Genomic DNA, 26,786 nt, shown 5'->3' on the forward strand with positions numbered 1-26,786 from the left:
AAATTAGCCAGGCGTGGTGGCAGGTGCCTGTAGTCCCAGCTACTCGGAGAGGCTGAGGCAGGAGAATGGCGTGAACCCGGGAGGTGGAGCTTGCAGTGAGCCGAGATCACGCCACTGCACTCCAGCCTGGGCGACAGAGTGAGACTCCGTCTCAAAAAAAAAAAAAAAAAGAATTGCTGTAAAGTTGGTAAGCTTTCTTTCTCCCACACTCAGAGGTTAAAAAAAAAACCTCAAACATGATTTGTCTGTGATTTTTTTTTTTTTTTTTTTTTTTTTGAGATGGAGTGTTGCTCTGTCACCCAGGCTGGAGTGCAATGGCACGATCTTGGCTCACTGCAACCTCTGCCTCCCAGGTTCAAGTGATTCTCCCACCTCAGCCTCCCAAGTAGCTGGGATTACAGGTACCCGCCATCATGCCTGGCTAATTTTTGTATTTTTTGTAGAGACAGGGTTTCACCATGTTGGCCAGGCTGGTCTTGAACTCCTGACCTCAGGTGATCTGCCCCTGCTAAGCCTCCCAAAGTGCTGGGATTACAGGCATGAGCCACCGTGCCTGACCTGTCTGTGAATTATTTATTTTATTTTATTTTATTTTATTCTATTTTATTTTATTTTATTTTATTGATACAGAATATTGCTCTATGGCCCAGGCTAGAGTGCAGTGGTGCGATCTTGGCTCATTGCAACCTCTGCCAGGTTCAAGCGATTCTCTTACCTCAGCCTCTTGAGTAGCTGGGATTACAGGTGCGCACCACCACACCTGGCTAATTTTTGTATTTTTAGTAGAGACGGGGTTTTTACCATGTTGGCCAGGCTGGTGTCAAACTCCTGGCCTTAAGTGATCCACCCACCTGGGCCTCCCAAAGTGCTGGGATTACAGGCGTGAGCCACCGTGCCCGACTTATCTGTGAATTTATTTCATTTTATTTATTTTATTTTACTTTATCTTATCTTATTTTATTTTTTTATTGATACAGAATACTGTTCTGTGGCCCAGGCTAGAGTGCAGTGGCGCGATCTTGGCTCATTGCAACCTCCGCCTCCCAGGTTCAAGCTATTCTCTTACCTCAGCCTCTTGAGTAGCTGGGATTACAGGTGCGCACGACCACACCTGGCTAATTTTTGTATTTTTAGTAGAGACGGGGTTTTACCATGTTGGCTAGGCTGGTCTCAAACTCCTAGCCTCAAGTGATCCACCTGGGCCTCCCAAAGTGCTGGGATTACAGGTGTGAGCCACCATGCCTGGCCTCTTCTGTGAATTTTAAAAATTTGTTTTCGTGTGCCCATAGTCCTAGCTACTTAGGCTGGAGTGTTTAGTGTTTCCATGGATGAATTTGAAAACAAACGAGCCCGGGTGTAGGGGCTCACACCTGTAATCCCAGCACTTTGGGAGGCCGAGGTGGGTGGATCACTTGAGACCAGGAGTTCAAGATCAGCCTGGCCACCATGGTGAAATCCTGTCTCTACTAAAAATATAAAAATTAGCCAGGCTTGGTGGCGCACGCCTGTAATCCCAGCTATTTGGGAGGTTGAGGCAGGAGAATCGCTTGCACCCAGGAGGCGGAGGTTGCAGTGAGCTGAGATCGCACCACTGCACTCCAGCCTAGGCAGAAAGAGCGAAACTCCATCTCAAAAAAAAAAAAAAAAAAAGTAAAGAAAACAAACGTCACAGGCATTATTTGTAACTTACTGTAGATATTTCAAAACAATCCTTGGCTACTACTTAGACGTTACAGAAATAGACCGTTTGGTCACTGGCTGATTAAAATGGAAAAGACAAAGGTTTTCCAGGGGGAAACAAAAGGAGGCGAGGAGTCTCAACTGAGCACTCAAGAAAGTATGTGTGTTATTGAGGAGTGACTGGGAGTTGGGGGCCTTGCCTGGACACTGTCCAAATGCGGGGAAGTGTTCTAGGGGGCAGATGAGTGGGCTCTTCAGTTCCCCAGCTGGTTCTCTCTTGGAGGCTATTCCCAACAGACACATTTGCTTGGAGAGGGGCCGCATTGGCCAGCCTGCTTCCTGCAATTCTGTTTGTGCCCAAGCAGTATGAGTGTGTTGTCCCAATGTGGGTGCGTCCCTGTGCAGCACTGCTGTGTTGCCGGGCAACCCAGTGTGTGTTCCCTTAGAATTCTCTCTACTCCTGGAGTCTAAGGCAGAGCTGGCATGGCTGGCATCCAGGGCTGTGGCCGCCCCGACCTGATCAGTCTGGGGTAGCCTCTGCCCTCCAGTCGCAGGGTGCACAAAAGCCCAGGAGGTGTGGCTGGGGACCTGACACACTGCTGCCTCTGGAGGTTGTGGCTGAAATGGGGTTTCCATTTGGCTGTGTGTGTGTGTGTGTGTGTGTGTGTGTGTGTGTCTGTGAGCGCACGTGCGCTCGTGTGCGCTCTGTGTCTGAGTGTTGGACTGTTCAAGGCTCTAGCAGGACCCTGCTCATGGCTGAGAATTTAGGGAGTGGAGCTTGCCCTTCCAGGGCAGTTGTCCCTCTCTGGGGGCCAGCTTTGGGCATTGGGTAGATTTGGCCACAGTGACAGCATTTGCTCTTTTTTTTTTTTTTTTTTTTGAGAGAGAGTCTCACTCTGTCACACAGGCTGGAGTGCAGTGGCACAGTCTCGGCTCACTGCAACCCACCACCTCCCGGGTTCAAGCAATTCTCCCATCTCGGCCTCCCGAGTAGCTGGTACTACAGGCACCCACCACCACACCCGGCTAATTTTTGTATTTTTAGTAGACATGGGATTTCACCATATTGGTCAGGCTGGTCTCAAACTCCTGACCTCAGGTGATCCACCCGCCTCAGAATTCCAAAGTGTTGGGATTACAGGTGTGAGCCACCACGCCCGGCCTTGAGGGTAATTTTTTTTTTTTGCTTGAGACAAGAGTTTCGCTCTTGTTGCCCAGACTGGAGTGCAATGGCGCCATCTCAGCTCACTGCAACCTCTGCCTCCCATGCTCAAGTGATTCTTGTGCCCCACCCAGCCTCCCAAGTACCTGGGATTACAGGCATGCACCACCATGCCCCGGTAATTTTTTTTTTTTTTTTTTCGAGACGGAGTCTCCCTCTGTCGCCCAGGCTGGAATGCAATGGCTCACTGCAAGCTCCGCCTCCCGGGTTCACGCCATTCTCCTGCCTCAGCCTCCTGAGTAGCTGGGACTACAGGCGCCCGCCACCACGCCCAGCTAATTTTTTGTATTTTTAGTAGAGACGGGATTTCACCGTGTTAACCAGGATGGTCTCGATCTCCTGACCTCGTGATCTGCCCGCCTCGGCCTCCCAAAGTGCTGGGATTACAGGCGTGAGCCACCGCGCCCGGCAGCCTTCTCATTATTCTTGCAGGAATCTTTTAAATTCGTTATTTGGAACCAGCACAAAGTGTCTTGGTACCAAGTGTAGTGATCACTCAAGACAAAAATGAAATAGCCTGGAAATGTGGCAAGGCCAACTTGTATGTTCCAAAAACAGGTTCTGAAAGGAATTTTTGTTTTTCGAGACAGGGTCTCACTGTCGCCCAGGCTGGAGTGCAGTGGTGCAATCACAGCTTACTGCATCCTCGACCTCCGGGCTTTAGTGACTCTCCCACCTACAGCTTCATGCCACCACGCCAAGCTAATTTTTTTATTTTTTGTAGGGACGGGGGTCTTCCTATATTCCCCAGGCTGGTCTTGAACTCCTGGCCTCCAGTGATCCTCCCCCGCCTCGGCCACCCAAGGTGCCGGGATTACAGGCATGACTCACTCTGCTCGGCCCTGAAAAGAATATTTTTTTAAACAAGTTTAAAAATAAAATATTTTGAACAGTGAAAGCAACATCTTTGAAATAATCACAGAACTTTCTAGGATTATTCCTTTGAAGTTCTGTTCTATTTTGATTTTTAAAAGATCTCTCTCAAGACTGTAGAGGTGCAAACGGGTTCCAGAAAAGCAGCTGAGCCCCTCCTGCAGTACAGGGGGAAGGCGACAGAGCAGATCCGGGGCTGCAGCGGCTTCCCGAGGGTCCCCGCGGCCGCATCCTACGGAGGGTTTCCAGTGTTTCTGTTTATATCTGTGCGTCTCTGGGTGTGTCTCCCTCTGGGTTGTGCACTAGCAGGCTCTAGGCGTGTTCCATCTCAGAGCAGCTCAGCCAGGAGGTGTTTCATCGCTGCAGGGAAATTCCAGAGGCAGCTCCTGCCACAACTGCGGTGAGACATAATTTCCTTGGGAGGAAACCAGTTCTCAGCAGCCAGAAATGAAACAGTTTCCACTCTGAGAGGGCGCAGGAGGGTGTGGCTGCAGGCGGGGCAGAGCTGCCCGCCTGGAGAGCCTGCTGGCCGGCCTGGCTCCCTGAAGCCTCCAGTCACAGTTTAAATTTAGACCTTCTATTCTGGTCCGTGCTGCTCACGCCTCGCCCTGTGGCCACCGGTCAGCCGGTTTCCCCGAGCACAAGTGTGCTCCCGAGGGGCAGAACACGTAGGAGGTAAACGGTGTCCTGACCTTCGTTCTGTGGTGGTGTGGATTGTGAAGTGGAATGGAAGAAAAGATCAAGGCCAGAAAAATCCTCCACCCTAACAAATTTCAGAACCAGGGACCCCATGTCCACGCGCCCCACTAACTTCACAGACAGAAATAGGCTTGTCCTGCTGCAGTGAGCTGAGATCGCACCACTGCACTCCAGCCTGGGTGACAGAGCAAGACCCTGTCTCAATCTATATATATATAAACAAAGTTAGCAAAATCTATGAGAATTAAGGCCTGCTTTACCCTAAAAATTCTTTTTTAAAAATCATACACGCTGGGCGCAGTGGCTCACCCCTGTAATCCGAGCACTTTGGGAGGCCAAGGCAGGTGGATTGCTTGAGTCCAGGAGTTGGAGAGGAGCCTGGGCAATATGGTGAAACCCCGTCTCTAACAAAAAAAATACAAAAAATAGCTGGGCATGGTGGTCTGCTCCTGTAGTCCCAGAAACTCCGGAGGCTGAGGTAGGAGGATCCCTTGAGCCTGGGAGATGGAGGTTGCAGTGAACGGAGATCATGCCACTGCACTGCAGCCTGGGTGACAGAGTGAGATGATGTCTCAGAAAAAAAAAGAAAGAAAAAAAATCATATAGCCATAATTCCTATAATTTCCACTTCATTCTGTTCCCTGCCCAAATGCCCCTGCCCTGACCCTCCAAATCAGTCCCCACCTCTCACTGCCCCTCACCCTGCTTCACGTTCTCCCCAGTGGCACCATCATCTGACAATAGCACACATCCATGGGTCTTACCGCTTCCCCCCCCCAGAATGCAAGATCTAGGAGAGCAGGGACTTGGCTTTGTTCCCTGCTATGTCCCCGGTTCCTAGAGAAGTTGCCTGTATTAACTAAACACTTACTATGTACCAGGTGTTGTTAAACATTTCAAATGGGTTTTCTAATTTTATCTTCATGATAACCTATGAGGTTTTTACCCAAGTAGGAAAAGGAAGCCAGGAGAAGTTGAGGATCCTGTTCAAGGACACACAGAAAACCCAGACAGTCTGTGCTGGCGTGTGTGCCCTTGGCCACTTCACTGGGTGCCCTTTCCACCCAGCCCTGCACATGCTCTGCAAGGGAAACCACCTCTCTTACTCTCTCACTCAGCCCTTGCTGAGCTCCCTAGTGGGTCTCAGGAAGGCTGAGCCAAACCCCCAGTCACTGCCACCCCCACCCCCAACCATCCTGGCCAGTGCCTGGGAAGAGGTGCATTCGTGGTGAAGGCATCCAGAATGTACACATGCCCCCAACTTATGATTTTTTGACTTTACAACGGTGTGAAAGTGAGCTGCATTCAGTAGAGACCACACTTCAAACTCTGAATTTTGATCTTTTCCCGGACTGGCGATACTGTCAGTGATGCAGCCGCAGGAGCCACAGCGCTGGGTGAGCACCGCGCTTTGCGGTGGGCGTGCTGCCCAAGGATTCTGATTTCGTTCCTTCCTTCCTTCCTTCTTTTTTTCTTTCTTCCGTTTTTCCTTTCTTCCTTTCCTCCCTCCCTCCCTTTCTTTCTTTTTTTTTTTATTTTTTTATTTTTGAGGCAGAGTCTCACTCTGTTGCCTGCCCAGGCCAGAGTGCAATGGCACCGTCTCAGCTCACTGCAACCTCCGCCTGCCAGGTTCAAGGGATTCTCACCTGGCTCAGCCTCCTGAGTAGCTGGGATTACAGGCATGTGCCACCACACCTGGCTGATTTTCGTATTTTTAGTAGAGACAGGGTTTCACCATTTTGGCCAGGCTGGTCTTAAACTCCTGGTCTCAAGCCATCCACCTGCCTCGGCTTCCCAAAGGGCTGGGATTACAGGCCTGAGCCACTGCATCCGGCCCCTCCCTCCCTCCTTTCCTTCCTTCCTTTTTTTTGTAGTGACAGGGTCTCACTATGTTGCCCAGGGTGGTCTGGAACAATCCTCTCGCCTTGGCCTCCCAAAGTGCTGGAATTACAAGCATGACCACCACACCCAGCCTGCCAAATGATTTTGCCCAACTATAGGCTGATGTCAGTATTCTGAGCACATTTAAGGCAGGAAAAGCTAAGTGATGACAGTTGGTAGGTTAGGTGTATTGAATGCATTTTCTACTTAAGATATTTTCTTTTCTTTTTTTTTTTTTTTTTTTTTGAGATGGAGTCTCGCTCTGTCGCCCAGGCTGGAGTGCAGTGGCGCAATCTCGGGTCACTGCAAGCTCCGCCTCCCGGGTTCACACCATTCTCCTGCCTCAGCCTCTCCGAGTAGCTGGGACTACAGGCGCCCGCCACCATGCCCGGCTAATTTTTTGTGTTTTTTAGTAGAGATGGGGTTTCACCGTGGTCTCGATCTCCTGACCTCGTGATCCACCCGCCTCGGCCTCCCAAAGTGCTGGGATTACAAGCGTGAGCCACCGCGCCTGGCCCTTTTTTTTTTTTTTTTTTTTTTTTTCTCTTTTTTCAGACAGAGTCTCACTGTGTTGCCCAGGCTGGAGTGCAATGGCGCGATCTCGGCTCACTGCAACCTCTGCCTCCTGGGTTCAAGCAATTCTCTTGCCTCAGCCTCCTGAGTAGCTGGGATTACAGGCACCTGCCACCACGCCAGGCTCATTTTTTGTATTTTTAGTAGAGACAGCGTTTCACCATGTTGGCCAGGCTAGTCTTGAACTACTGACCTCAAGTGATCTGCCTGCCTCAGCCTCTCAAAGTACTAGGATTATAGGTGTGAGCCACTGCAGCTGGCCTTAGGATATTTTCTTTTTTTATGATTTTTTAAAGACATGGTCTCACTATGTTGCCCAGGCTGGAGTGCAGTGGCTATGCACAGGCTCCATCCTACTAGTGATCATCACAGTGTGATGGTCACAGTAGGATGATCACTTAGGCAACCTGGTAGTTCCCTGCTCCTGGGAAGTCACCATATTGATACCAAACTTATTGTGAACACCTGTTCGGCATACAGCATTAACACCCTGAACTCTTGGGCTCATGCAATCCTGCCTCAGCCTCCTGAGTAGCTGGGACTACAGACACAAGGCACCATGCTCAGCAATATTTTCAATTTACCATGGGTTTATCAGGACATAACCCCATCATAAATGGAGGCGTATCTGTATCACTGGATAGAGTTGTTGTTTTGTTTTGTTTCGAGACAGAGTCTCATTCTGTTGCCCAGGCTGGAGTGCAGTGGCGCAATCTTGGCTCACTGCAACCTCCGCCTTCCGAGTTCAAACAATTCTCCTGTCTCAGCCTCTCAAGTAGCCAGGACTACAGGCACATCAGGCACATACCACCATGCCCGGCTAATTTTTTTTGTATTTTTAGTAGAGGTGGGGTTTCACCGTGTTGCCCAGGCTGATTTCGAACTCCTGAGCTTAGGCAATCCGCCCACCTTGGCCTCCCAAAGTGCTAGGATTACAGGCATGAGCCACCATGCCCAGCTGTTTGTCCTTTGTCAGCTTCATTTGCAGGCTCCAGAACGCTGAACCTAAGAATTCACCATGGTCTGCATTGCAGCCCTCAGCTATGTGTGCCAGAGGGAATACCTTTCTGGAGGACCAACTCACACTAACCAAACTCATCAAGCACTGAGGAATAGACAGAAATAATGGTGCTCTAACACCTGGACTTAGGGACACCACAGATAAAATCCTCTACCCAGAGACCAAGCTACCTCAGATCCTGCTGCCCAAAGTTCCACCATTTAGGCATGTTGGGGGATTAAAGCACCATAGTCCTATGAAGTCCCTTTGAAATGCAAATCCACTGCAGAGGAATACAGAATTACTCAACTCAGTAGCCCTAGAATTTTGGAGGTGAGTAAGAAAATCCCGGCCGGGCCCGGTGGCTCAAGCCTGTAATCCCAGCACTTTGGGAGGCCGAGGCAGGCGGATCACAAGGTCAGGAGATCGAGACCACGGTGAAACCCCATCTCTACTAAAAATACAAAAAATTAGTCTGGCGAGGTGGCGGGAGCCTGTAGTCCCAGCTACTCGGAGAGGCTGAGGCAGGAGAATGGCGTGAACCCGGGAGGCGGAGCTAGCAGTGAGCCGAGATCGCGCCACTGCACTCCAGCCTGGGTGAGAGAGCGAGACTCCGTCTCAAAAAAAAAAAAAAAAAGAAAAAGAAAATCTTAGAAGTATCCTGAAATTTCTAACGATGTCTAGGTATTCCTGTTTCTATGGAAAGACATTATTTTTCAATGGACTGCTTGGAAATGATCTGAGAATAATAAAGGGAAAAAAACGAGGATGCTACTTTTATGTAGATAAGGAGCAATTTCCAAAGCATAGGTTGCTAAATAAAAAAGCAAATGCAGGCCAGCTGGGCACAGTGGCTCATGCCTGTAATCCCAGCACTTTGTGACGCCAAGGCAGGCAGATCACGAGGTCAGGAGTTTGAGACCAGCCTGGCCAACATGGTGAAACCCCGTCTCTACTAAAGATATAAAAAATTAGCCTGGCGTGGTGGTGGGCGCCTGTAATCCTAGCTACTCGGGAGGCTGAGGCAGGAGAATCACTTGAACCTGGGAGGCAGAGGTTGCAGTGAGCTGAGATTGTGCCACTGCACTCCAGCCTAGGCCACAGAGGGAGACTCTGTCTCAAAAAAAAAAAAAAAAAGAGTTTGAGGCCAAGGGACAGGGTGGGAGAGAAACTTCTCACATTTTTTTTTTTAACTTTTGAAATGTTGTCCCTTGTGCTCATGTATCTATTCAAACAGCAGCTATCCTTAAAGATTCTTTCTACCTGATATTGAAATTACAGTTTTCCCTGCCTCCAGCTCTGACACCCCTGTTTTGTGCTCTGATGCTGACCTGCTCCCAGCGTCTTCCTCCCAGTTAGGCGCACCCACTGCCTGGGGAAGAGGGGTCCCAGGGAACAGAAGGACCAGCAGGAACCAGCGCCACCAGGGTGCTGTGTGGGCCAACCCCAGCAGATGGCAGCGTGTGGCCACTCAAGGTGTCCGGCCCACTGAGGAGGGGTGCCAGGCCACCTGAGGCACAGGAGTGGAGACAGGGATGCCAGGAGGGAGGGCGGGCGGGGTGACCGTTAGGGTAGTTGGCGCTGGGCAGGTCTGCTTCCTCTTCTGTGCCACAGGCCCCTTGAGTCTAGGGGGGCCCAGGGACCTTTCTCAGAGTGGTTTATGCATTTTTATTTTTATTTTTATTTATTTATTTATTTTGAGACGGAGTTTCACTCTTGTTGCCCAGGCTGGAGTGCAATGGTGTGATCTTGGCTCACCGTAACCTCTGCCTCCCGGGTTTCAGTGATTCTCCTGCCTCATTCTCCCAGGTAGCTGGGATTACAGGCATGTACCATGACGCCTGGCAAATTTTGTATTTTTTTTTCTTTTTTTTCTTTTTGTTTTGTTTTGTTTTGTTTTTTGAGATGGAGTCTCACTGTCGCCCAGGGTGGAGTGCAGTGGCGCAATCTTGGCTCACTGCAACCTCCCCTTCCTGGGTTCAAGCGATTCTCCTGCCTCAGCCTCCCGAGTACCTGGGACTACAGGCGCATGCCACCACACCCGGCTAATTTTTTGTATTTTTAGTAGAGACGAGGTTTCATCGTGTTAGCCAAGATGGTCTCCATCTCCTGACCTCGTGAGCTGCCCTCCTTGGCCTCCCAGAGTGTTGGGATTACAGGTGTGAGCCACCACGCCTGGCCTAATTTTGTATTTTTAGTAGAGACGGGGTTTCTCCATGTTGGTCAGGCTGGTCTCAAACTCCTGACCTCAGGTAATCCGCCCGCCTTGGCCTCCCAAAGTGCTGGGATTACAGGTGTGAGCCACTGTGCCCGGCATTTATTTTATTTTTTGAAACAGAATCTTGCTCTGCTGCCCATGCTGGAGTGCAGTGGCACAATCTCGGCTCACTGCAACCTCCACCTCTTGGGTTCAAGCGATTCTCCTGCCTAAATCTCCCAATTACAGGTGCCAGCCAACAGACCCAGCTAATTTTTGTATTTTTAGTAGAGATGGAGTTTCACCATGTTGGCCAGGTTGGTCTCAAACTCCTGGCTTCAGGTGATACTCCCGCCTCGGCTTCCCCAAGCGCTGAGATGACAGGTGTGAGGGTAATTCTTTTTTTTTTTTTTTTTTTTTTTTTGCTCTTATTGCCCAGGCTGGAGTGCAATGGCACGATCTCTGCTCACCACAACCTCCACCTCTCAGGTTCAAGTGATTCTCCAGCCCCAGCCTCCCAAGTAGCTTGGATTACACAAACGTGTTACCACACCCGGCTAATTTTTTTTGTATTTAGTACAGACAGGGTTTCACCATGTTGGTCAGGCTTGTCTCGAACCCCTGACCTCAAATGATCCACCTGCCTCCGCCTCCCAAAGTGCTGGGATTACAGGCATGAGCCACCATGCCCAGCCAAGGGTGATTCTTTATAAATGTATTCAATAACTAGATCCAGTAGTGAGCCTGATAACTATGACTTTTTTTTTTTGAGACACGGTCTCACTCTGCTACCCAGGCTAGGGTGCAATGACGTGATCATAGCTCACTGCAGTCTCGACCTCCCAAATTCAAGCGATTCTCCCACCTCAGCCTCCCAAGTAGCTGGGACTACAGATGCATGCCATCATGCCCAGCTAGTTTTGTTTTGTTTTCTTTTTTTTTTTTGTAGAGATGAGTTCTCACTATGTTGCCCAGGCTGGTCTCAAACTCCTGGACTCAAGCAAATCCTCCCACCTCGATCTCCCAAAGTGCTGGGATTACAGTTGTGAGCCACTGTGCTGGGTATTACCCCGATTTCAAAATCATGATGAACATGAATGACATCCAGAATATCTTCCACAACTGTGGCGTGATAAGAAAATACCTCGGCCGGGCGTGGTGGCTCACGCCTGTAATCCCAGCACTTTGGGAGGTCGAGGTGGGCGGATCATGAGGTCAGGAGATCTAGACCATCCCGGCCAACATGGTGAAACCCCGTCTCTACCAAAAATACAAAAATTAGCTAGGCGTGGTGGCACGTGCCTGTAATCCCAGCTACTTAGGAGAATCGCTTGAACCTGGGAGGCAGAGGTTGCAGTGAGCCGAGATCATGCCACTGCACTCCAGCCTGGCGACAGACCAAGACTCCATATCAAAAAAAAAAAAAAAGGCCAGGCACAGTGGCTCACGCCTCTAATCCCAGCACTTTGGGAAGCTGAGGCAGGCGGATGATGAAGTCAGGAAATTGAGACCATCCTGGCTAATGCGGTGAAACCCCATCTCTACTAAAAATACAAAAAATTGGGCCAAGTGTGGTGACTCATGCCTGTAATCCCACCACTTTGGGAGGCTGAAGTGGGCAGATCATGAGGTCAGGAGTTCGAGACCAGCCTGACCAACATGGTAAAACTCCGTCTCTACTAAAAATACAAAAATTAGCCGGGCCTGGTAGTGCTCACCTGTAATCCCAGCTCCTGGGGAGACTGAGGCAGGAGAATCACTTGAACCTGGGAGGCGGAGGTTGCAGTGAGCCAAGATCGTGCCATTGTACTCCAGCCTGGGCAACAGAGCAAGACTCCGTCTCAAACAAAAAAAAAAATACAAAAAATTAGCCAGCTGTGGTGGCAGTCGCCTGTAGTCCCAGCTACTCAGGAGGCTGAAGCAGGAGAATGGCGTGAATCCTGGAGGCTGAGCTTGCAGTGAGCCAAGATCGCGCCACTGCACTCCAGCCTGGGCAACAGAGCAAGACTCCGTCTCAAAAAAAAAAAAAAAGAAAAGAAAAAAAGAAAAAGAAAATACTTGTGCTTTCTTTCTTTTTCCCTTTTTTTCTTTTTCTTTTCCTTCTTTCTTTCTTTTTTTTTTTTTTGAGACAGAGTTTCACTCTTGTTGCCCAGGCTAGAGTGCAATGGCACAATCTTGGCTCAGTGCAACCTCCGCCTCCCTGGTTCAAGCGATTCTCTTACCTCAGCCTCCCAAGTAGCTAGGATTAAAGGCACTTGCCACCACGCCCAGATAATTTCTGTATTTTTTTAGTAGAGACGGGGTTTCACCATGTTGGCCAGGATGGTCTCGAACTCCGAACCTCGTGATCTGCCTGCCTCGGCCTCCCAAAGTGCTGGGATTACAGGTGTGAGCCACTGTGCCAGGCTTACTACCTGTGCTTTCTATAGGTGACAAAGTCCCAGGAACTGCCTCTACTACTGTGGTGTGCTGCTTACATACACATGGAAGGAAATGCTAGATGTCAACGAGGGATTAGCAAAAATCCACAGTGTCACTTTTTCCCATCCTGAATTCACTGAATCCTTAACTGTAGACTAAGAATCTAAGGAGCGCAGGTCTGAAGGGGCCTCAACCTGGGAGGAAAGGCTGAATTTCTGGACACCTCCCCGAGCCAGAGTTGGATTCTGCCATCATTCAAAGTTGGTGTGGGAGCCAGGCGTGGTGGCTCACGCCTGTAATCTCAGCACTTTGGCAGGCCGAGGTGGGTGGATCACCTGAGGTCAGGAGTTTGAGACCAGCTTGGCCAACATGGTGAAACTCCCATCTGTACTAAAAATACAAAAATTAGCTGGTGTGGTGGCGGGCGCCCATAATCCCAGCTGCTTGGGAGGCTGAGACAGGAGAATCGCTTGAACCCAGGAGGCGGAGGTTGCAGTGAGCTGAAACTGCACCATTGTACTCTAGCCTGGGGCAACAAGAGTGAAACTCCGTCTCAAAAAAAAAAAGTTACTGTGGGAGACCTGGAAGGCAGAGTGGGGGCCAGGGATAGGAGGACAGCCTGGGCACGGTGGAGCTGCCACCAGGAACACTCTGCCCTGGCTGGAAGCTGGCCTGGAGTGTGCATGGATAGATGCTCTGCCTGTCGCCTCCAGGCCCTCCAGTGACAACAGCAGTGCGTAGCTGGTCTGGCTGGGAGGACTGGTCAGGGCTCCCCTCTTCTCACGTCCCCAGCTCTCTCCCAGGCACCCCAGCTCCTTTCACTTCAGAGGAGCCCGTGATTCTCTGGAAACCAGAAGGTATCCCAGGGCCCCTCTTCCACCCTCCAGAGGGTGGTTCACGTCACCTTGACAATGGGCCAGCAATAAGGAAATGGGGTGAAGTGCGTCCCCTCTGCCCTGTTCCACCTTCGCAGGAGCCTTGAGTCTAAACCTAAAAATAGCCCAGGTGCTCTGCGTTGCCTAGACAATTCCATCTTATGTCTGGGGTCGAGGTACGTTTTTTTTCCCGTTTGTGTATTTGGTTTGTTTTTCCACTTTGTGTTACAATTTTTGCTTTTTTTTTTTTTTGAGACAGAGTCTCGCTCTGTCGCCTAGGCTGAAGTACAGTGGTGCGATCTTGGCTCACTGCAACCTCTGCCTCCCGGGTTCAAGCAATTCTCCTGCCTCAGCCTCCCGAGTAGGTAGGATTACAGGTGCGCGCCACCATGCCCAGCTAACTTGTATTTTTAGTAGAGATGGGATTTCTCCATGTTGGCCAGAATGGTCTCAAACTCCTGGACTCAAGTGATCCACCTGCCTCAGCCACCCCAAATGCTGGGATTACAGGCGTGAGCCACTGCACCCTACCAAAAATTTTAAAAAATACATGAAAGTATAAAAAAATAGGCCAGGCGCTGTGACTCACACCTGTAATCCCAGCACTTTGGGAGGCTGAGGTGGGCGGATCACAAGGTCAGGAGTTTGAGACCAGCCTGGCAATATGGTGAAACCCCATCTCTACTAAAAATACAAAAATTACCCGGGCATGGTGGTGGGAGCCTGTAGTCCCAGCTACTTGGGAGGCTGAGGCAGGAGAATCCTTGAACCCTAGAGGCAGAGGCTGCAGTGAGCCGAGATAGTGCCACTGCACTCCGGCCTCGGCGACAGAGCAAGACTCTGTCTCAAAAAAAAAAAAAAAAAGTAAAATATACTCCCATTACCTCCTCGCCCAGATTCTACAATTCTCAACCTTTCACCACAGTGGTTTTCTTTGTCCCTTTTCAGCATAATTATTAGTTGTGCCATCTTTTCCCTCAGAAGTCCTGGTTTGAACAACTTAATGCAATCTCTGGCCCTAGACTGAATGCTGCCCTGGAGGGAAAAAAATTGCTATTAAGGACATATTTGGGTCAATTGATAAAACCGGAATATAGGCCAGGCGCGGTGGCTCACGCCTGTAATCCCAGCACTTTGGGAGGCCGAGGCAGGTGGATCACCTGAGGTCAGGAGTTTGAGACTAGCATGGCCAATATGGCAAAACCCCGTCTCTACTAAAAATACATAAAGTAGCTGGGCGTGGTGGCACGTGCCTGTAATCCCAGCTACTAGGGGGGCTGAGGCAGGAGGATCACTTGAACCTGGGAGGCGGAGGCTGCAGTGAGCTGAGATCCTGCCACTGCACTCCAGCCTGGGCAACAGAGTAAGACTCTGTCTCAAAAAAAAAAAGAAAAAAAATCTGGAATATAAACAGTGGAGCAGATACAACTCTTATCAAAGTTAAATATATTGAAGTTGATTTTTTTTTTTCAAGATGGAGACTCACTCTTGTCGCCCAGGCTGGAGTGCAATGGCGCGATCTCGGCTCACTGCAACCTCTGCCTTCCTGGTTCAAGTGATTCTCCTGCCTCAGCCTCCCGAGTAGCTGGGGTTACAGGCATCCACCACCACGACCAGCTAATGTTTTATTTAATTAGCCCAGCTAATTTGTATTTTTAGTAGAGATGGGGTTTCACCATATTGGCCAGGCTGGTTTAGAACTCCTGACCTCAAGTGATCCGCCCGCCTCGGCCTCCCAAAGTGCTAGGATTACAAGCATGAGCCACCGTGCCGGTCCAGAGTTTTTTTTTTTAATGTGGTTATACAAGGCAGTTTCCTTATTCTTAGAAAATACACACAGATCAGCCGGGCGCGGTGGTTCATGCCTGTAATCCCAGCACTTTAGGAGGCCGAGGCTGGCGGATCACCAGGTCAGGAGTTTGAGACTGGCCTGACCAACATTGTGAAATCCTGTCTCTGTATAAAAATTAGCCGGGCGTAGTTGCACATGCCTGTAATCACAGCTACTCAGGAGGCTGAGGCAGGAGAATTGCTTGAACCTGGGAGTCAGAGGTTGCAGTGAGCCTAGATTGCACCACTATACTCCAGCCTGGGCGACAGAGCAAGACTCCATCTCAAAAAAAAAAAAAAGAAAAGAAAAATAAAATACACACAGATTCACCAGGCACGGTGGCTCACGCCTGTAATCCCAGCACTTTGGGAGGCTGAGGAGGGTGGATCACCTGAGGTCAGGATTTCGAGACCAACTTGGCCAACATGGTGAAACCCCGCCCCTATTAAAAATACAAAAAATTAGCTGGGCATGGTGGCACTTGCCTGTAATCCCAGCTACTTGGGATGCTGAGGCAGGAGAATCGCTTGAATCCGGGAGGTGGAGGTTGCAGTGAGCAGAGATCGGGCCACTGCACTCCAGCCTGGGCGATGAGCGAAACTCTGTCTGAAAATAAAAAAAAAGAAAAAATTTGCCCCAAAAAATATATTAGCAAACAACGAGAAGCATTAGTTCAAACAATAAATTCTATGACCACCCTACCTAAACTCTAGAAAGTCTAAAATGTCCAACGCGGACTTAACCAGAAAGCTGGCCCTAGGATTCTGGGCTTCTGGGTTTCAAGGTCTCACGTGTCAGGGGCCTATCCTCACACGCATTTGCATCCATCTAAAAGGAAACGGAGAATATTCGTGAAACCAGGCAGCTATTACAGAGCAAGGGCTTCAGACAGAGCCCTGGGGCAGGAGCGGTGAGGGGCAGAGGCAGCTGGACAGTTCCTGCCTCCAGGAGGCTGCTCTTGGGCGAGTGGGCAGCATTTGTGGGCCACTATGATGGCACGGGGCTCTGTAGCCCCAAGGCTAGAACTTGTGGGCTGGCCTACAGCAATCCCCTGCCTGGGCGTCTCTGCACATAGCTGGCAGGATGCTGCTGCCCACTGCGTCTCTGCATATGGCTGGCAGGATGCTGCTGCCCACTGGAATGATCCAGAACGAGAGCTCTCAGCTTTCATAAAGGTCTAGGAGTCCCTGAGATTTTCAAGGTCCAAGAAGATTATGTCTTTTCTTATTCAAGGCTGAGTTGGAATTTAACATATCTCTCCTAATCACCTGATGTCTCTGCATCAATTAGCATGCACCCTCCCCCTGCAAACTTCCCTCGGAAATGAAAACCATATGCATGATAACCATATCCCTGGCTAACAATTACGGGCACTTGTGTGCCTCACTTAATCCTCCCAAGAACCCAAGGAAGTGAGTTTAGGAAATGTTAACTAAGGCCACTAAGATACAAAGCGGTGGAGTTGAGTTTCCAGCACAGCAAGACAGGAGTGGGGAGGGTGGAGCAGGCAGGTGGCATGGGGAACCGCCCCACCTGGAGGACGTGGGAGCCCAGAGGTCAAAAAGCCTACCCTGGAAAGGAGACACAGGTAGGGTACAGCGCAGCATTTACAAATCTCCATGACCTTCGTGTCGTGTTCTGAGCATGGATTTAGGAACCAAGGTTCAAACCCCTATTTAGCTAGCTGGGTGACCTTGGGCAAGCTTCTTCTTTTTTTTTTTTTTCTTGAGACGGAGTCTCCTCCTGTCACCCAGGCTGGAGTGCATTGGTGAACTCGGCTCACTGCAACCTCCGCCTCCTGGGTTCAAGCGATTCTCCTGCCCCAGCCTCCCGAGTAGCTGGGATTACAAGCGCCCGCCACCACCCCGGCTAATTTTTTGTATCTTTAGTAGAGACGGGGTTTCACCATGTTGGCCAGGCTGGTCTGGAACTCCTGACTTCGTGATCGGCCGCCTCAGTCTCCCAAAGTGCTGGGATTACAGGCGTGAGTCACCGTGCCCAGCGGACAAACTTCTTAACCTCTCTGTACCTCAGTTTTCTCCTCTCTAAAACAAGGATGATAATAATAATGCCTTACGGAGTGGCTGTGAGAATGAATGAATTACACACACAGAATTGACAGCTTAGCTTTCATTTTACTCCTATATAGGTGCCAACATTTCTCAAAGAAAAAAAAATGGGCCAGGTACGGTGGTCACACCCATAATCCCAGCACTTTGAGAGGTTGAGGTGGGCAGATCACTTGAGGCCAGGAGTTTGAGACAAGCCAGACCAATATGGTGAAACCCCATCTCTACTAATAATTCAAAAATTAGCTGGGTGTGGTGGTGGGCGCCTGTAGTCCCAGCTACTCAGGAGACTGAGGCAGAAGAATCGCTTGAACCCAGGAGGCGGAGGTTGCAGTGAGCCGAGATCGCACCACTGCACTCCAGCCTGGGGACAGAGCAAGATTCCAACTCAAAAAAAAAAAAAGGCAAAAATTAGCTGCGTATGGCGTACACCTGTAATCCCCGCTACTAGGAAGGCTGAGGCAGAAGAATCGCTTGATCCTGGGAGGCAGAGGTTGCAGTGAGCCGAGATTGTGCCACTGCACCCCAGCCTGGGTGACAGAGCCAGACTCTGTCTCAAATAAACAAAAAATCTGTTTAGCACATACTGTCATTGCTCTTTAAAAAAGTATTAAAAATAAAAAAGGTTAGCCAGGCGTGGTGGCTCTCAACACTTTGGGAAGCCAAGGCAGGAAGACTGCTTGAGCCCAGAAGTTTGAGACCAGCCTGGGCAACATATTGAGACCCTATCTCTATTAAAAAAAACAAAACCAAATTAAACTAGCCAGGCGTGATAGCACACACCTGTAGTGCTAGCTACTCAGGAGTCTGAGGCGGCAGGATCGCTTGAGCCCAGGAGTCCCATGATTGGACCACTGTGCTCCAGCCTGGGGCACAGAGCGAGACCTTGTATATAAAATAAATAAATTATAAAATGTGGTTACTAGGCAGCACCTGGTGCTGTAGTATGGGCTGGCCCACCCCTTGGCTTGCTCCTGATGGATACTGCTGTCACTACAGGCAAGATGGGCAGGGTCTGGGGACTTCATCATGCTACAGGTGCAAAGTCCCCAGAGTATGTGATCTCAGTGGAAGGAAGTGGGCAAAGAGCCCTCAGTGAGTGCCTCTGCTGCCTGTCAAGCCCACATTTCTCAACCTGCCCACAAAACCAGTTTCCCCAGGTCCTCGCAAGATGGTTTCTACCTATTGGGTGTGCCTCCCCTATATGGCTGTGGGACAAAAGCCGTCTGTCAAGAATTGAAAAATGGGAATAAAGGCTGGGTGCGGTGGCTCACACCTGTAATCCCAGCACTTTGGGAGGCCGAGGCGGGCAGATCACCTGAGGTCAGGAGTTTGAGACCAGCCTGGCCAACATAGTGAAATCCTGTCTCTACTAAAAATCAAAAAATTAGCCTGGCATGGTTGCAGGCACCTATAATCCCAGCTACTCAGGAGGCTGAGGCAGGAGAATCGCTTGAACCTGGGAGGCGGAGGTTGCAGTGAGCCGAGATCACACCATTGCGCTCCAGCCTGGGGGACAGAGTGAGACTCCGTCTCAAAAAAAAAAAGAGGAAATAAATGTTGAAGGTACATGGGGAATCATATTCTTCTACTTTTTTGTATGTTGAAAATTTACAAGCGGGCGCGGTGGCTCACGCTTGTAATCCCAGCACTTTGGGAGGCCGAGGCGGGTGGATCATGAGGTCAGGAGATCGAGACCACGGTGAAACCCCGTCTCTACTAAAAATACAAAAAAATTAGCCGGGCGTGGTGGCGGGTGCCTGTAGTCCCAGCTACTCGGAGAGGCTGAGGCAGGAGAATGGCGTGAACCCGGGAGGCGGAGCTTGCAGTGAGCCGAGATTGCGCCACTGCACTCCAGCCTGGGCGACAGAGCGAGACTCCGTCTCAAAAAAAAAAAAGAAAGAAAATTTACATACATTTTTAAAATGTGCCAGACACAGTGGCTCACGCCTGTTATCCCAGCACTTTGGGAGGACGGGATGGGCAGATCACTTGAGCTCAGGAGTTCAAGACCAGCTTGGGCAACATGGTGAAAACTAGTACCTACAAAAAATAAAAAAAACTCACTGGGCATGGTGGTGTGTAGTCCCAGCTACTCAGAAGATCACTTGAGCCCTGGAGGTTGATGCTGCAGTGAGCCACTGCACTCCACTTTGATCCCAGTACTTTGGGAGGCCGAGGCGGGCAGATCACGAGGTCAGGAGATTGAGACCATCCTGGCTAACAAGGTGAAACCCCGTCTCTACTAAAAATACAAAATTAGCCGGGCGTGGTGGCGGGTACCTGTAGTCCCAGCTACTCGGGAGGCTGAGGCAAGAGAATGATGTGAACCCGGGAGGCAGAGCTTGCAGTGAGCTGAGATTGCGCCACTGCACTCCAGCCTGGGCAACAGAGCGAGAGTCCCTCTCAAAAAAAAAAAAAAAGAAAAGAAAAGAAAAGAAAGAAAGTGATTTGCTCAGGTCACACAGCCAGCAAGGGGGAGAGCTTAGGCAGTCCAACTCCAACGCCATACAGAGCACACTGCTTCTCACACCAAGGCCAAACACCAAATCACTCATTCACATCACACATAGAAATACCTTCCTCTCAAGAGTCTTTTGAAGCATATCCATACAGTGGAATATTATTCAGCTATAAAAAGGAATGATACATGCTACAACATGGATGAACTTTAAAACATTATACTAAGTGAAAGAAGCCAGACACAAAGACCACATATTGAATGATTCCATGCATATGAAATGTCCAGAATAGAAAACTCCATAGAGACAAAAGGAGATCAGTGGTTGCCAAGAGCTGGGAGGGAGGTGGGCAGATGAAGAGTGACTACTAATGAATACGAGTTTTGCTTTGGGGTAATGAAAATGTTCTGGAATTAGTGATGATGGTTTTTCAGCTTTATGAATACAGTGAAAACAGCTGAATTCTACATTTTTCTTTTTCTTTTTTTTTTTTTTGAGACGGAGTCTCGCTCTGTCACCAGCCTGGAGTGCAGTGGTGCGATCTTGGCTCACTGCAACCTCTGCCTCCTGGGTTCAAGCGATTCTCCTGCCTCAGCCTCCCAAGTAGCTGGGATTATAGGCGCCCGCCACCACGCCTAGCTAATTTTTTGTATTTTTGGTAGAGACGGGGTTTCACTATGTCGGTCAGGCTGGTCTCAAACTTCTGATCTCAGGTGATCCACCCACCTTGGCCTCCCAAAGTGCTGGGTGTGAGCCACTGCGCCCGGCCTCATGAAGTCTTATTAATAGGAGTCAGGGACCTGTTAAGATTGAGGCTTTCACCAAGCAAGACAAGCACCTACCACTGATCAGTATTGCTGAGTGTTGGAGTCCCCACCTTGTTAAAGTTTTTTTTTGTTTCTTTGTTTGTTTTTGAGACAAGGTCTCACTCTGTTACCTAGGATGGAGTGCATTGGTGCGATCTCCAGATTCAAGTGATTCTCCTGCCTCAGCCTCCTGAGTAGCTGGGATTACAGGCACGCGCCACCACACCAGGCAGATTTTTGTATTTTTAGCAGAGATGGGGTTTCGTCATGTTTTCCAGGTTGGTCTGGAACTCCTGGCCTCAAAGTGATCCACCTGCCTCGGCCTCCCAAAGTACTGGGATTACAGGCATAGAGCCACCATACCACTCTGCCTTCTTCTTTTTTTTTTTTTTTAAATAGAAACAAACATTTATTTTTTATTTTATTTTATTTTTATTTTTTGAGACGGAGTCTTGCTCTGTCACCCAGGTTGGAGTGCAGTGGCGCTATCTCGGCCTACTGCAAGCTCCGCCTCCCGGGTTCACGCCATTCTCCTGCCTCAGCCTCTCCGAGTAGCTGGGACTACAGGCGCCCGCCACCACACCCGGCTAATTTTTTGTATTTTTAGTAGAGACGGGGTTTCACCGTGGTCTCGATCTGCTGACCTCGTGATCCGCCCGCCTCGGCCTCCCAAAGTGCTGGGATTACAAGCGTGAGCCACCGCGCCCGGCCTTTTTTTGTATTTTTTTAGTGGGGATGGGGTTTCACCATGTTGGCGAGAGTAGTCTCGAACTCTTGATCTCAAGTGATCCACCCGTCTCGGTCTCCCAAAGTGTTGGGATAACAGTCGTGAGCCACTGCGCCCGGTCACCTTGTTAACGTTTTAAAAAGAGAAATAAGGATGGACACAATTAAAAGATCATATAGACCCTAAGGACTTGGAAACAGGTTGCAAGTCAGACACCTCAACTTGGATAAAGGATCTTTGCTCCACTATTAGTTTATGAATTTGGGGAAGACTAATAACCTTAAAATCTCAGCTGCTTCAGGTATCAATGACGAATGATCCCTGCCCTCTGCCTTCTACCTTGACCCCATTCTGACCTGCAAAAATGCCGTTCCTCATAATCCTCAAATGAGTTACGGAAACTTAAAAGTCAGGCAATTGTGACCTGCGAATGTGCTACTGACTACTGAGACCCTATAGGAAAAACGGGAGGGAGGAATACGGATACTTTTCCTTCCAACCCCATGACCTGATCACATGAGTTATGTGCATTCTGGATCCCAGGTCACCAGATAACTAACATTCTAACTTTTGAATGTGGTCCCTCAACTGGCCGGGACCTAGCTCTCCCCAGAGACCATGAGAAACTGGCAGTTGACCGGCTCCTCTGAGCCTGCTGATTTTTTTCTATTTGCCTAACCACAGCTCTGCCGGAGAAGCAAAAACTGCTCCTGTATGTATGCAAACCATGAACCAAACTTTCTCACGCACGGAAGAGCGCTGGCGGGAGCCATGCCACTGAATCAGACAGTGGCTGTACTGGAAGGTGGAAAAGACTATTTGTCCTTTCGCGTCCTTTAAGTACTTCTGTACTTATCTCTGTGTCAGTTCCTCCACCTGCACCTGGTTATGAAAGTTAGTGCACTTAAAACAAGGCCTGGCATATTGCAAACGGACAGTCAACACTATCATTCTTTCTTTCAAAAATTTCTACTGGCCGGGCGCGGTGGCACACACCTGTAATCTCAGCTGGTGAGACTTTGGGAGGCTGAGGCAGGCGGATCACGAGGTCAATATATTGAGACCATCCTGGCCAACATGGTGAAACCCCCTCTCTACTAAAAATACAAAAATTAGCTGGGAGTGATGGTGGGCGTCTGTAGTCCCAGCTCATAGGGCGACTGACGCAGAATTGCTTGAAAGCTGGAGGCGGAAGTTGCAGTGAGCCGAAATCGCGCCACTGCACTCCAGCCTGGGCGACGACAGCGAAACTCCGTCTCAAAAACAAACAAACTTCTACCAAGAACTTGTATTAGTTTTATGGCTAAGGTTTGCCTTTAAACATTTTCTTGATCATTGTTTTACAGCAACGTCTCTTTAATGGAAATTTTTAAACTTGTTTTTGCCTCCCCCAAATCCATAACCCCAATTTGAAGTAGACAGCTGCAAACTATGGGGATGAATTTGCGGAAGATAAGGTATGTCTTCTTTTTCCATGAAAAACTCAGAATCACATCTCAAAAGGTGTAGGCACTTTGAAGAACGCTTCATCTGCCCGCTTTAAGCACGCGCACAGAGAAAAGAGTTTGGGGAGCAAGCGCGTCGGGCTTCCCCGGAGGCGAGTTTTCTCCCCCGCCAGACGAATAGCGCCCAGCTGCGCCATTAGCGCGTGCGAGGGAAAATGGAGGCGCCTGGTCCCACCCGCGCACCGGCGCCTGCGCCCTGGGCGCCCACCCCGGCCCGCAAGGCGGCTATGGCCGGAGAGAGAGGGCAAGGGAACCAGTGCCGTGTCGCGCCCCACCCTGCGCCAGAGCGCAGTGCCGGCGAGCCCGGCTCCGGCCCTGAGAGTCCGCTCCAGGCCGCTCCAGACCACGAGCCGCTCCGCGGGTTTGCAGCGCTCCGTGCTTTCCCTCCAACCCTTTGTGTCCTAGCGCGCGTCGGAAGGAACGCGGGAACGCGCGCCGTGCTGTGCGCCTGCGCAAGGGGGCAGGCGGTGCGCCCTGCCTGGAGTCAAGAGTGGGCGAGGCTCCCGGCCGCTCCGCCCCGGCCCGCCTTCGCTCCGCCCCTCGCCCGCCATTTCGTGCTCCGCCGCGTCTGGCGCGCGCGGCCTCCGCGTGATGGACGCCCGGAAGCCGGCACAACAAATGCCCAAGCGCCAGGGTTTCTCTGTCTGCAGGTCCTTCCGCTGCCCGCGGAGCGAAGATGGCGCCTAGAGCTTGCGGCGTTGCCCAATATGGGGGGAATTAGGCGCCTCTGCCTCCTCAAGAAGGGTCTGCAGGCTGGCCTCGGGGGTGTGCACGTCCTTGTGTATGCAGAACCCTGGGGCGTGCGCCTTTCTGTGTATGCACAACCTTGGAAGTGTGCACATAGCCTTGCTTACACTCCCTAGCACGCACACCCAAACTGTGGCATGCACGAACCCGCGCGTTTCCATGTTTACGTATGTGCACGACCTCGAGGATGTACTTGGACCCGACAATGTCCGCATTTGTGTTTGCACAGGTCCGGGTGTGCACGGACACGTGCATTCAGGAATCTAGTGGTTCCTAGGAGCCGCTGTTTGTGCGGCCCGGAGATGTAGGTGGACCAGCGAGTGCGAGCCCTGCCTCCGCTGTCTGGCCCGCGAACACGATCCTGTTTCCGGCCTGTTTTGGATTCATTTGCACTTGCCCAGTTTACATGCAAAGCATAATCTGCCGACCACCCCAGGCAATTTTTAACCTTTCCTTCGTTCTTTCTTCACTGATTTTTTGGCTCCTGCCCTGGACCCAACTTTGCACTTGGGGGCACGCGGTGATAGTGACTCAGAGCGTGAAGCCAGTGGGAGAAACGCCTAGAAATAGGCAGTTAGGACAACCTGAGACCGCTGTGAAGGAGGCACATGGCTCGCCAATGACAGTGGAAGCGGCCTGGAGGAAGCCGTGAGCCGAGACCAGGGCATGGGGTAGAGGGAATGGGGTAATGGCCCAGGACTGTTTGGGGAGGCATTCAGTCTCATTTGAGAGGATGGTGGGTGGAAGCAGAGGAGGCAGGTGATGGAGAGGAGAGTGTGTGGGGAAAGGGGACCCGTTGGTGAGGCTCAGGGGGCAAAAGACTTGGGCAGGCGTCTCAAGTGAGAGCTTGCAGGGACTGGCCTCCCCAGGGAGCAGTGGGGAGAAGCAGCTGGGGCCTGGGGGTGGAGCCCGTGTGCCCCACTGTTGACACCTTCGCGCGCTACTGCTCCTCGTGGCTTCTGTGTGGAGCACAGGCCTCTTTCCGGGAGAGGGACTCGGACTGCAGGCTCCAGCCCTGCACTGCCATTAAAGGCCTGGGCAGGTTGTCTGCATAAGAACAGTACCTCTGGTGGTGGAAATGGAGGGAGACGCCGCGGCACAGAGGACCTGTCCCAGACACGCGGGATGGCAAGCATCGGACCTGGAGTGACTGCCGAGGTCCCCTGGTGAGGCCCTCCTTGTCTCTCCCTCAGCAGCCTAGTCCCCTCTGATTTTTTTTTTTTTTTTTTGAGACGCAGTCTCTGTCTCCCAGGCTGGAGTGCAGTTGGCACCGTGTAGGCTCACTGCAACCTCTGTCTGCTGGGTTCAGGCACTCCTGACCTCAGGTGATCCGCCCGCCTGGGCCTTCCAAAGTGCTTGGGATTACAGATGTGAGCCACCGCGCCCGGCCCGTCCTCTGTTTATGGTTACGGGTACTCCCCAGTCATGCTCAAGGAAAACCTCTCCCCTGAGGTGTCTACGTTTCCATTGAGAAACCCTCTCCACGAGGTCCCCAATATGTCTGTCCCCAGCTCATTGGAACATGCCTCATGAGGGAGCAGGGGCCACTTCGCACACTTTGCAGGACAGCCTTTTTGCTGTAGGCCAGATCTTTTTTCTTTTTTTGGAGACAGAGTCTTGTTCTCTTGCCCAGGCTGGAGTGCAGGTAGTATGATCTCAGCTCACTGCAACCGCCACCACCTGGGTTCAGGCGATTCTCATGCCTCAGCCTCCTGAGCAACTGGGATTATAGGCATGTACCACCACACCTGGCTAATTTTTGTATTTTTAGTAGAGATGGGGTTTCACCATGTTGGCCAGGCTGGTCTCGAACTCCTGGCCTCAAGTGATCCACCTGCCTCAGCCTCCCAAAGTGCTGGGATTACCGGCACTAGCTAATGCACCCATCCTAGGCCAGATTTTTTTTTTTAATCTGAAATGAAGGTTTTTTTTCAGTCACCCAGAAGACACTTTTTTGTTTCTGAGAGAGAGTCTTGCCCAGGCTGGAGTGCAGAGGCGCAATTTCGGGATTACAGCCACGTGCTACCACGCCTGGCTAGTTTTTTGCATTTTTAGTAGAGATGGGGTTTTCTTGGCCAGGCTGGTCTCGAACTCCTGACCTCAGGTGATACTCCCGCCTCAGCCTCCCAAAGTGCTAGGATTACAGGCGTGTGCCACCGCGCCCGGCCTAGACCAGATCTGTTGTATCTGAAATGGAAATGAAGGCTTTTTTTTTCTGTCACCCAAAAGATACTTTCTGAGCACATGCTCTGTTAAGCCTGTGTCTGGACTAGAGATAGAGCCGTGGAGCAGTTCTTGCCTCTAAGGAACATACAGACCCAAGTCCCGGGACATGAGGGTCCAGAAGCAAACAGCTTCTTTCCACTGAACCTGGACCTGCCTTCACCCTCCCCACCCAGCCCCGTGCATCTTGAATTAAAACAGAGAAGGTGGGGATTGGATGGCGGCAGGCCCTTCTCCCCACCAAGGGAGTGCCCTTGCCAGGCACTGCCTTCCTCTTTCCCAAGCCTGGGCATTGCCCCCAGCCCCTGCTTCTGGGAGTAATGGGGAGTTGACTGCACTCTGGGACACCAGTTGGGACCCTCCTCAGAAGGGGATGGGGACAGTCCTCAGTGCAGGGCAGTCTGCGGGGAGACCATGGTGGGGCTATCCCACTGACCTCCCTCAGCACCATATCTGGACAGCCGTGCCCCCCTGGGAGGCGAGGGGGCCAGTGTCTAGCTGTCTAGCTGTTGTTCCTGTGACACTCAGGCCTCAGGGTAGGTTGTGCCACTTTAATCCACCAGCAGGGCCAAGGCCTGGAGCCCTCAGGGCACCAATTCTGAGATCTGCTCTAAACAAGGTCTGCATCCTTCAAAGTAGGTGAGGTGGTCTCATCTCCTGTAGAACAGGCAGGTTTCCTGCTTTCCCCAAAGGCCCCAGGATCTGGGTGATGTCCTTCTCCCTCAAGGGTCCTCTCCTTCAGCACAAGGCTCCAGAGGCAGCTCTCCATCCCACCCCACTCCTGAGCAGGCGGCTGGAGCTGCCCCCTCTGAATGCCACGCTGGGCAAGGGGTCCGTGCCTGGGAAACACCTGGTGGGGAATGCTCTGGCCTCAAGAATAAACAACAGGGATCTAGAAGATGCCATCGTACTCAGCTTCTGACCTCCAAAGGAGCCACATTCAAGAGAAGGGAGGTCCCTCCACAAATGAGACAGCAGAAGAATAAATGCTGCCC

The sequence above is a fragment of the Nomascus leucogenys genome, chromosome 22a, assembly GCF_006542625.1.
Source record: "Nomascus leucogenys isolate Asia chromosome 22a, Asia_NLE_v1, whole genome shotgun sequence".
NCBI classification, from domain to species: domain Eukaryota; kingdom Metazoa; phylum Chordata; class Mammalia; order Primates; family Hylobatidae; genus Nomascus; species Nomascus leucogenys.